Here is a 10,559-nt window from a genome sequence, read left to right on the forward strand (position 1 = left end):
CGCGGCCGGGATCGAACCCGCGTCTTTCGGGCCAGCAGCCGAGCACCATAGCCACTGAGCCACCGCGGCGGCCCTCTCAGAGAAACTGCTAAGAGAGCTGGTGAGGTGCTCCTACAAGGACTGCTTATAACAGTTAACGAATGTTCCTCAATGGCGTAACGCTAGCCTGACCGGCTTCCGGCCACGCACATATATCCAAGGTGGACCCCTCTCCCAGCTCTCTTAGCAGTTTCTCTGAGAGCTAAGAGAGCTGGGAGAGGGGCCCACCTTGGATATATGTGCGTGGCCGGAAGCCGGTCAGGCTAGCGTTACGCCATTGAGGAACATTCGTTAACTGTTATAAGCAGTCCTTGTAGGAGCACCTCACACTGCAGAGTAGGTAAATTTTAGGTGTTACCAAGTTTTCGACGCGCATTGTCGGCCGTGACCCTCCTCAGAGTTGTCCCGTTCGGACACGGGAAGCTGGATTGAGGATTAGATGAACTTTTCAATTTTAAACACGCAACGTTGATCAGCTTTTATGGGATGCAATTCTGCAGGGTGCTATAGGCTGCTGAAATGTTGCGGTCTTCATTGCCCTGTGTAGAGACACAGTCGCTCTGTTCTGTGTTCTGCAAATTGCTTCCACATTGCCGCATGCGACAGGACGAGAGTGTAGTGGAACAAAAAAAAAATGCAAAAAAAAACGACTATTACCATTGGCGGCGAAGCGTGCGCTCCGCTGACTATACTCAGGACACTCTAAACTATTACAGCGTCTGGGAGTTTGGCCTGCCCGATGGGCAGACTGGCCTCGTCGCGTCGGGCTGCTGGGCCAAATGCGTGCGCGGCTGGTTCGAACGCGGAGGCTGAAGCGCATTTCGACGGGTCTCCCGAGCGGTTTGAGCGTCGCGGCCGAGCAGGTTGGGTGAGAGGATCGCCGTTAAACTGAAGGTTAAATTTTTTATGAGGACAGCCGGTGGCGGGCGTAATATATATATATATATATATATATATATATATATATATATATATATATATATATATATATATATATATATATATATATATATATATATATATATATATATATATATATATATATATATATATATATATATATATTGGCAGAGTGGACACTCGCCGAGAAACCGCCGAGCTGGCATTTTGCATTATTTCCTGAACAGATGTGGCTGGAAATCGGATTCGCTTTTCTGATGTTGTCAGTCTGGGCGCCTGCTTTAGTTTTCTTCAATTTCTTGTTGCTTGACAGTGGTGCATTATATTGAGGCTCCCTTTTTCTTTCTCTTTTTCTTTTTTTACTGAGTTAGATGAGTGCTTAAAAGAAAAGAGGGACGAAGTTTTGAGTTCCGGCCAGCATCGATCTGGCGTGGTGCTGCGTGGTGTATGCTTGAAGAAAGAAAAAAAAAATTAGTGGCGATCAATTTGATTTATGCAAAGTAAATGCGAGAGCAGCCTTCTTTCACTCGCCAATCTTTCAGTTGTGACTCTATTCAGTTCAGACTACGCAACTGCGCAAAATGTGTTACATTGTTTCCTTAGTACAGTTTCCTGAGGGTGTTTATATGAGGCTGTCACCACTGCCTGATTTGAATAGCATGACTGCGAGCCTTGGGTTAGGTTCTGCCTCTATGTGTAATCTTTAACGATTTGGAAGATACTGTGGACTGTTAACCCACACGCACAATTGCGAGCAAAAGTTCACGGGACGCGTGTGCCGGGGAACAAATTTACGGTGGCGCGGCCTGGTGACCAAGTCGCCTGGCATCGACACTATAACTGATGGAGCATGCACGTCCCCCCAATACCCACTGGCAATTCAGGCGATTGGCTTGCATGACTGTGCGGAAGCTTTTCTTTTTCATACACGCACCCGCATCTTCGAAATTTTTGCTGCCATTAATTGAGTGTAGCGTCCGCTTGGCATTCATACAACGAACACAGCAGAGTTGTCGAAAAAGGATGGCGTGAATCGACTCTCTTCCTACGCGTGCTCATTAGAGCGGACGTCAATTAACCTCGTTAGCTGCACTAGCGGGAGGGAGGAGAACGAGCAGCAACCGCGACACGAGGCGGCGTTGCAAGTTTACTTCGCTGGCGGCGGTGACGGCGCGCGCTGTGTCGCTCCCCTGTTGCGGTTGCGGGGGAGCAGTTGTTTTCACACAGTTGCAAAAGAGGTCGTCACGCCCGATCTAAAATGGCCTCAGGCGCGCTCTATAAAGCGTCCTTAGTCAGGCTCTCCTAACAGAAATTGCTTGTGCCGCTCCCGGTGTTGTTTCTCGTTTATTTTTTCTTTCTGTACGCGGCTGCGGTGGTTTTTGTGGTTGTATTAAGCCTAGGTTGCATTACCTCAGTAGCTATGTTAAGCCTCCCCACGATCACTGAACTGTTTTGCGTATGAACTCCTCAGTACTGCCAGAGCGAAGCTTCTGCGCTTCTATGAGAGATGGCGGTATGCAGAGCAGGAAACAGCTGGTAAAAAAACAAACAAAAAACTGTCTAAATAGATAACAAGCAGGCTACGTTGACGTCTGTGGTTGTTTAACCGCGCGTGTAAGTGAAAGGGAGTGTGAAGTGGCTGATTGTGAGCGGTGATTGAAAGCGCGGCAGTCCGGTCGGCTGTGCCAGGTAATGAAATTTGTTCTCGTGCGCCGTGTTCACAGCGTTCCGCGCTGGTGTGCAAGAACCATCCTACCTGCGTTAGCGTTTCCGGCAGCTTTATGTTCTCGTTTGGTCGTTTCTTGCTGGGGTTTCTTTCGCAGTTTTTGTCAGGTGTACCAAATTGCACGCGGAACGTCTAGTTTTGGAACACCGGCGTGTACCTCCTACGCATCAAATGAGCTTTTCTCGTTGCTCATTCCTGATGTCTGAAGGCGCTTACTCTTCTTGATGGCGCCTAGATTTTTTTTTTTTTTTTTTGCCGAAGCAGCCGCACTTTTATTTTCCAGCGCGTGAGTAAACAGGGTGAGGAATAAATTGAATTTGAATCGCGAACTGCTATACGCTGCTATAGTGTTCACGATTTAAAGTTCCTTTCTCTTTGCCTTTCGTATTAAAGCACTCCTTCCGTGTTTACACCGCCACTGCACCGCCGAAAGAGAAGGCAAAATCACTTTACCGCGCGAATCGTGTTTGGCGTTTGGTGACATCAATGCTGACAAATGGTCTGGACGCGTGACGCCAAATGGGCAAATCCTATTAGAGAGGTGTATATAAATCACTTTGTCTGGAAGAACCGAGATGGAAGCGAGTAACTTTCCGGTTAATTGAACTCGGTACGTTACAGTAATGAAAGAACCTGCTCATCGTGCTTCACAGCCAGAGTTCGAGAAGATTGGGGCGCTAGAGGAGTTTGACGGCGCGCCTAAATGCGCCCCACTAATCTTTAGTTTTGAGCATGCTGCTTATCTATTCACTCATTCATTCGCAAGATCGCTGTTCGCAGATACTCCCTGTCCCACCTCTTTCACTCTTTCCCTTCCTTTTTCGGTCTATTCGATGTCAGGCTCGGTTACAGACTCGTTTCCTCACTTTCTCTCACCGCAGCTGGCTCGACCGTGTTTACTTATTCACTCTCTCGTCGCATAATTTCTCGTGTTCAAGTCTTCCGGAGACGGGGAAACCTAATTACGCCCGCTGCGCTCCCTAGAGCGAGTGCATGTGTGCGCGCGGGTCCGCTACAATAGGTCTCCGACGCGCGACTGCTGTTTGCGCGTGCCGTTGCTTCCTCCTTGCGGGTGCTTTCACGTTTCCGCCGGTTCTTTTGAGGTTCCGCGTCGCGTCGTTGCTGCCGCACGCCCGCGTGTCTCCCGCTCATGACGCGTCTACCGGAATGCGCGGTGTTTCCTCGGACGCGTTCCCCGGCGCTCGCTCCGAGCCCGTCTCTTCGCTGCGCCCGTGAGAGGTTCCGTGTCACGTAGCGTGTCGCCGCGGAATTGCAGCTATGTCTCTCCTCCGTCCAGTGTGCGACACTTGCCTCGGTCACTCGTCCTCGCACCGCAGTTAAAGCGCTCGAGCCTCTTCGCTGAGCTGGTGCGTGGTATCTGGAAGGCAGTCTTTCTCCCTTCGGCTAGCTTTCGCGCCGCGTGTGGTGCGTGCAGTGCAGAGATAAGCCTCTTAAGTGTCTCCCGTGTTCCGCAGCAAGTCGCCTTCTATCGCAGTTAAGGTTTAGGGGTACAGAAGGATGGGAAAATGCTTCGAAGCGCGCTTCGAGTGAATTTCGATGTTCACGGTGTTTGAGTAGAAGATCTTGACTCGGTTGATCAGCGATGCATGTGCGAGCAGCTCCTTCGCCCGATATCTTCCTGCGGCGTTAGCTATAAGCGCCGAGAGAACTTTAGTGCTCGTGTCTCTTTATCGTATTTGGTATTTTTCCTCTTTCAGGAGGAGCTTTGCGTAATCGACTAGAAACTTGTGTGGAAATCCCTTTGACGAGGCTCCTTTTAATGATGCGAGCGTACGCGATCTTGCGATCGATTTTAGGATTGGCGTGCCTTTACGCTTTTGGGTTTGCGCTCCCCAAATGGCCACCCACGTTTTGTTTAAAGGTGCCCTTTTCGGGGAACCCGTTGAAGCGCATTCTGCGCGATACCACATGACTGCAGTGCATTCGAAACTGCCTTCGTTTCAGATGTATATCTCCCATCGTCCGCGTGCATGGACCGCGCTCCCCACACTCTAAACCCAGAGGAGTAAAAAAAAGTTAGCACTGGCTTAGCTCTGCTATGCCAGGATATCCGTAGCGTGAGCAGTGACGTCACGTGGCTCTGCGCCGGCGGCAGCAGCGGCGAGACGCGCCATCTGTGCGCAGTGACGTCACTCGCGCATGCGCAGTATGCTCGACGGAGGGAGCACGCGAAACGGCGAGACTGTGGCCAATGTAGCTCACGCTACAAAAGGGAATAGGCTGTCTTTTAGTACTCTCCCTTTTCTAATAGGGTGTGCGCTAGATTACAGCTTACACCCTTTTTTACTCCCATACAGGCGTATTTGTGTTCAGAGTGCAGGCCGCGGTCGTCTACTGCTGTGCCCTTCGTGCAGCCGTTGAGTCTCGCCGGCTGGTTGTGCGAGCCAAGTTAAAAAAAAAAAACTGAATGTAGGGAGGTGGTGTGCGTTCCATGCTGTAGCAGTTTACAATCTCTATCGCTCGGTCAGCGCTTTTATGCGTTCGTTTCAGTGCCTCGGGCGTGACGTAATGCAGAAAGATCTTCGTTAAAGCTTAGTATGGTATGAGCAACGCCAAATACGAGAAATCCACTGCGGTTGGCAAATCGCCCGTAAGCATCCAACTCGAGATAACCTATAGTCACTTTCCCGACGCTTGCTTACGCGTTGTACACTTCGCCTTGCAGGCGTTATGACAACAATCGCTCTCTAAACGCAGCCGTCCTTCAGGACTGCGACGAGTGCATGTGTTGTGCTGCCCTCAAAAGCATCCGCGGCATGCCACGGCTGTAATGTGTAGTACAGACTCTGGTGTTTACCGAGCGCGGCTGACTAAACACTCGGTGTGTATACAAGGAAGACCGTGCACTACACGAAAACAGGACTGCGCGTGCCTTCGACGCTTCTGACGCTCCCCTTTCTCTCTCTCCCTCTCTTTGTAACCGCGTCGACCGTCAGCTTTTGTTGGAGTTGACACGATGTAAGCCGCATCGGGTTGTGTCCTTGTCACGACGACCCGACAAAAGCCAGATTCAGCGGTGTTGGCCCTCTGTCGCGCGCGCGCGAGGCGTCGTTCCCTTTTCTGGCTTTGAGAGTCGACTTTTGTTCGCGGCAGGTTCGCTATACACTAAATCGTCGGCTGGTATTTTCGTTGCTCCTCCTGCTCTCCTGTCATGCCCACATTGCCGCGGCGAAGCGTTTCATCCTTCTTTTTTTTTTCTTTGACACCGCGATTTGTTCAGCTGGCCATTAGTCAATTCCGAGGACACTTGTCCGGAACTGCGCGAGACAGCTAGGCCGCGCTCTCTTTACAGCTAAACGCCCGTCACATCGCTTAGAGTGGAAAACAAAATTGTCAGCTATACAGTAAAAGGCGTTGGTACTGGTAAAAACGACAATGAACAGTGTTCCTCTCAAGCACAGCAACTAGAGGAAATAAATAACAGGCTCGAGCAGCAAGTACTCTGCGACTCACTGTATTACGCGTCGACTGTGGCGCTGTCTCAGTATAGAGGGAGAAAAAAAAAAATACTTTTTTCGCTCATTGGGGGGCGAGATACTATTAGGCGGCAGTTTTTTTTTTTGTTTTTTCGGAGCGGCGATCATTAGGGCGAAAAATGGATGTACCCGTCGTGTTGACAAGTCGACGGCGGGTGTCGCGCGGGCCCCAACTGCGACGGCACTCCCGTTCGAGCCTGGCCCGGGCGCTCGGCTGGCTGGCTCGCCGGCATGCTGTCTGAAAAAGCCCGTCGGCGACGTCATACAACTTCAGCGCCGAGGAAAAGGCGGCTAGAATGAACGGAGCAATTCGCAGCAACGCTCGCGGAACAGCGTATACATACTGCGCGGTCGTGCATGCACTACAGTGCCCCGTCGACGCGAGGCGAGAAAATGGAGAAGCCAAGCGATTGAAGTAAATCCACGACCGGCCTCGGCGCGCGGGGTCCGACGTCTCTGTGCGGTTTTCTGGCTCTGGGACCATTTTTCACTCGACGTCGCTTTGACATGTCCGCTCCGAGTGTGTACGCGTTGGTCTGGCCTTCTTTTCTTTTTTTTTTTTTGCTTTCTCGTTTTGCGTCGTCTCGTGAGATTTTTTTTGTTTTGTTTTTGTTGTTCCTCCTGGCATTCTTTGGGGCAATGGCGTCGTCGGCGGTGACGCCCGGGGATTTTGTGAACCCGGCCGCGCCGCTGCCGCTGTGTTTGAGGCGGCTTTTGTTCGGCGCCCCGTACACTCACCATGCTGGCGGCTGTAGGGCGTTATGAACCTGCCTCCGGTAACAAATCGCTCGTGGGGGAAATGAAAAAGAAAAGGAAGCCAGGTGGGTGTGTGCGTGGTGCTCGGGGCTCGCGCGCGTGTGTTGGGCCGAGTATACGCGGTGCCGGGCTTTCGGGAAGAACATGATTGTGCGGCGTATTGGGATCGACGGTGAGCGGGAAACAAAGAGGCGAACGCTGGATGCGAGCACTGTTGGGCTGCTTAATCGCGTAACTTAAAACGCACCTGGGCCGAACTAAGTTGTCATCTGAGACTCGAAGTGGTAATCCATCGACGCAGAGTCTGTAAAACGTAGGTTTTGTGAGCTAGTATAGCAAAGCGCATAAAATGGAGACGCGTATCACCGTCACCAGTCGTTACCACTAGTGCACTGTTGTGATGCCAGGTGATATATATATATTTTTGTTGTTGTTGGATAGAACAGCAAACGAAAGATTGCGAGCCTGAATGTTATGCAACTTTTACTTCGCTGCCGCTACAGGATTTGTAATGCACAAGGAAGTCGAAAACAGCTAAGCGTGAAAAAAAATTAAAGGAAAGAAAGTGGGGGGCGCTGGAGGACGCCCATGAAACTCGAAATCATTACCGACCTCGGGTCTTTGAATCGGGAGGCGCGGGACAGAAGGTTCTAAATTGAACTTTAATTTTATTAGCAGTGGTGGCGTCCTTATCCGCCGAGCAAACGCGAATCGAGAGCACCGGCTATCGCGGTTTCATAAGGATAAAATCCCCGTGTGGTTCTCATCAGTGTCCATATAAAGGGCCTCGAAACCCTTCCGAGGAGGGGACTTCAACTCAGTCACTGCGCTTTGTTGTCATGAAAATCTGAGCCAAATAATACACTTCTCTACATGCATCTAGAGAACCCACAATTACGCGCGAAAGTTGGCGAGCCTTTCCCGGCGACTTTTTCATGCTCACATCCTCCTCCTGGGCGCTGCCATATTGTTCCCTGGACTGCAGTGGACACCTTGCGCTAGCACGGTGGAAGCGGCGAAACGCCTCCTCCCTGGACTGCTGGTAACCGGTTCCACCGCTGCTTCCACCGTGCTAGCGCGAGGTGTCCACTGCAGTCCAGGGAACAATATGGCAGCGCCCAGGGAGCCCTTTTTGGAAAGGTCTGAGAGGTGGCCATATTGGTTAGATTCTTTCAGACGTCAGGCAGCTACCGTGGCAGCGGCCAATAATCCGCGTAGCTCTTGCAGGTCAGGAAGCTCCGCCCCCTGGAGGTGGGGCCGGCAGAGGAGCGCCGACATTCCAGCGTGCAAAAAGTGACAAGAGGAGAGGGACAGGCACGAAGACGCTGAAATTCAAATTTTGATTTCGGATAGCTCGGCTTATTCGAAGCGGATTAAAAAAAATTCTTCCTGGGCAATATTCGTGAAACGGCGTGCTTTAACATCCCAGACCATACCGCAACTTTATTATAGCCCCTTTCAGTGCCGATTTAAAGTTTGGTTGAAAGCTCGGTCTTCGCGCGTCCGGTGCGTGCTGACCTCTCTGTTGCTTGCGCGGACAGGCTTCCAGCCAGTTGCTGTTCTCCGCGTAGAACGCGGCTGGGCGCGCACCTTGTCGAAAGAAGAAAAACGCGGCCATGGCTGTCGGCGTTTTTTTTTTTTATTGTTCGGTGCTCCTGTTAACGTTGTTCCTTTCTTCTTTCACGTTTCCAGGTCGTTCGAGAGGTGACTTCGGTGGACGGTGTTAGCACGCCGGTGAGTGATCCCGCCATGCAGTTATTTTTTTACTTTCTGCGTTTCCCAAGGCCACGGGTTCAACACCGGCCGCGGCGGCCGTATTAGTATATACACCCAGCTTTTAGGTGCGTGTTTTCGTGTGTTTCCTGTATTAGCCGCCGACGCTCAGTGGCGCAGAAAGATATCAATTCGTTTTTCATTTAGTTTGATTTTTCGTGACATCGCTGATCATATGGAATTGATACAAAAGCCTGCTTGACTGCATATGACTGGGTGCAATTAGCGCACCGAAGTTAACTGCAGCTTTGACGTTAATTAGTTCACAAATCGCAGAGAAACAACCTAGAACAGGTACTTTCAAAGATAAGACGTGCTTGAGATTAGGCTCGTTGGAACATCATTTCAAAGGCTGCGCTGCTTGGACAAACAGGCTCGTGTTCGACGTGTTGCGCTTATCCTCCAGAGAACCATCAGTTGATCAACATATACGAAACAAGGTGAAAACGCGGAAAGGTTGTACGGACAGGCTTCCTGGAGGCAAGAAATGTCACGCCTCCTTCTACGGCCAGGTTTCCTTGTAATGCCCTTGCGAGGATCGCGCACACGTATTGAGCTTTCAGTTTGCACGACAAACACAGCTGCACATGTCGGACTGAAAAAAATGTGGTTTAGCTCTGGTTAAACTAGGAGGATTGCGAAAGCAACGAGTAGAGAGCGAGGGAGGCGACGGAGAGCACGTGGCAGCGGCCCCGGCACGCTAGCTATGCGCCGCTACTGCGCATGCGCAACGGGTGAGCGCTGCGGCAGCACCTCTGTGTCACCCGCGCAGCGACGGCGGCGGCGCGCCAGCTGTGCGCCGTGTGACGTGACGCTCCTCGCGCATGCGCAGTATGGCCTTTCCTCGGCTCCGCGAAATGGCTCGGGCACTCGCGTAGTGCTGCTTACGCAACCAAAAGGGCCGCGGTCGATCTGCTCGCCTCTTCTGACGCGTCGTCAAAGGCAGCCTGTATTCTTGTTTATGCTGGCGGCCGTTTTCTCGCGTCGTTTTGTACGCACCGTTACATTGAATGGGTTGGTGTGCATGGAGTACTGGCGTCGTTGCAGGGCTTTCAGCGCGAAAGCACCTGTTGCCGCTCTCCCCGGGTTTCAGCTGTGTCTGCGAAGCCTCTGGCAAGTGTGACAGGGTCACTGGGTCAATGTACAACCTCAATCGCGCTGTGAGTATAGGCGGTGGCGTCCACCTACATTATGCGCCTTTCATTTTCTCAATACCAGCGCTAGATTTTGAGGAAAGAAAAGACTCATGACTGGCTCCCTGGGTGAGTGGACACCTCAGTCGCGCTTTGAAGAACGTGGCGGGGGTGTCCACCTGCAAAAGCCGAGCTTTCGCGCAATATTTCGTGCTTAGCAATGCGAAACCTCCAGCCATTTTTTTTTTTAAACTGTGCTAAAGACACAGGCGAAGACGCAAGCCGACATTACGCGGCGCTGACTCCCAGGAAGCTTGAGAGGCAGCGCCTTGTGTATATCCCTCTGTGTCTTCGTCCGCGTCGTTTGCCCCGGCCGTCTTGAAAAGCGTGAGCAACCAACTAGTCCTCGCACCTCTAAAAGCCCTTGTTGCAGGGCGATTTGTCGCCTTAGTGAAGTGTATTGAGAGAACCGGTCTCGGCGATTCACGCGCTATACGGCCCTGTACAGCTTAAGCGGCTGCTTAGCTTCGAGGTCGCGGCTGCGATCCCTACGCGATGGCTGAACTTCGATAGGAATGAAAATGAAAAAAAAAAAACGAATAGTGAGGCTTCACAATAGTGAGAAAAACAGGGTAGAATTCAGTCGCAAGCTTTCATCTTCGGCGTACCCATTATCCCGAGAACAACATTGGCTGGTTAAAAGTTTTCATATTTTTTTCTTAAGGGGACAGGGTA

At 51.3% G+C, this 10,559-nt stretch overlaps 1 protein-coding gene across 3 annotated transcripts in view; it reads left to right on the top strand.

Moving 5' to 3' along the window:
• LOC149343277 (polypeptide N-acetylgalactosaminyltransferase 13-like) overlaps positions 1 to 10,559 on the top strand; it is a 282,002-nt gene that overhangs the window by 53,893 nt on the left and 217,550 nt on the right. For 2 of the 3 annotated variants that reach the window (XM_089545812.1, XM_089545813.1), the window contains exon 2: positions 8,611 to 8,652. The exons of the other annotated variant lie outside the window; for it this stretch is intronic. The gene's annotated coding sequence lies outside the window, so the exon portion shown is untranslated. The remainder of the gene's footprint in view (positions 1 to 8,610; positions 8,653 to 10,559) is intronic. 3 annotated transcript variants of the gene reach the window in all.

Source organism: Amblyomma mixtum, chromosome 5 (genome assembly GCF_055824585.1).
Source record: "Amblyomma mixtum isolate Tamu chromosome 5, ASM5582458v1, whole genome shotgun sequence".
Classification (NCBI taxonomy): domain Eukaryota; kingdom Metazoa; phylum Arthropoda; class Arachnida; order Ixodida; family Ixodidae; genus Amblyomma; species Amblyomma mixtum.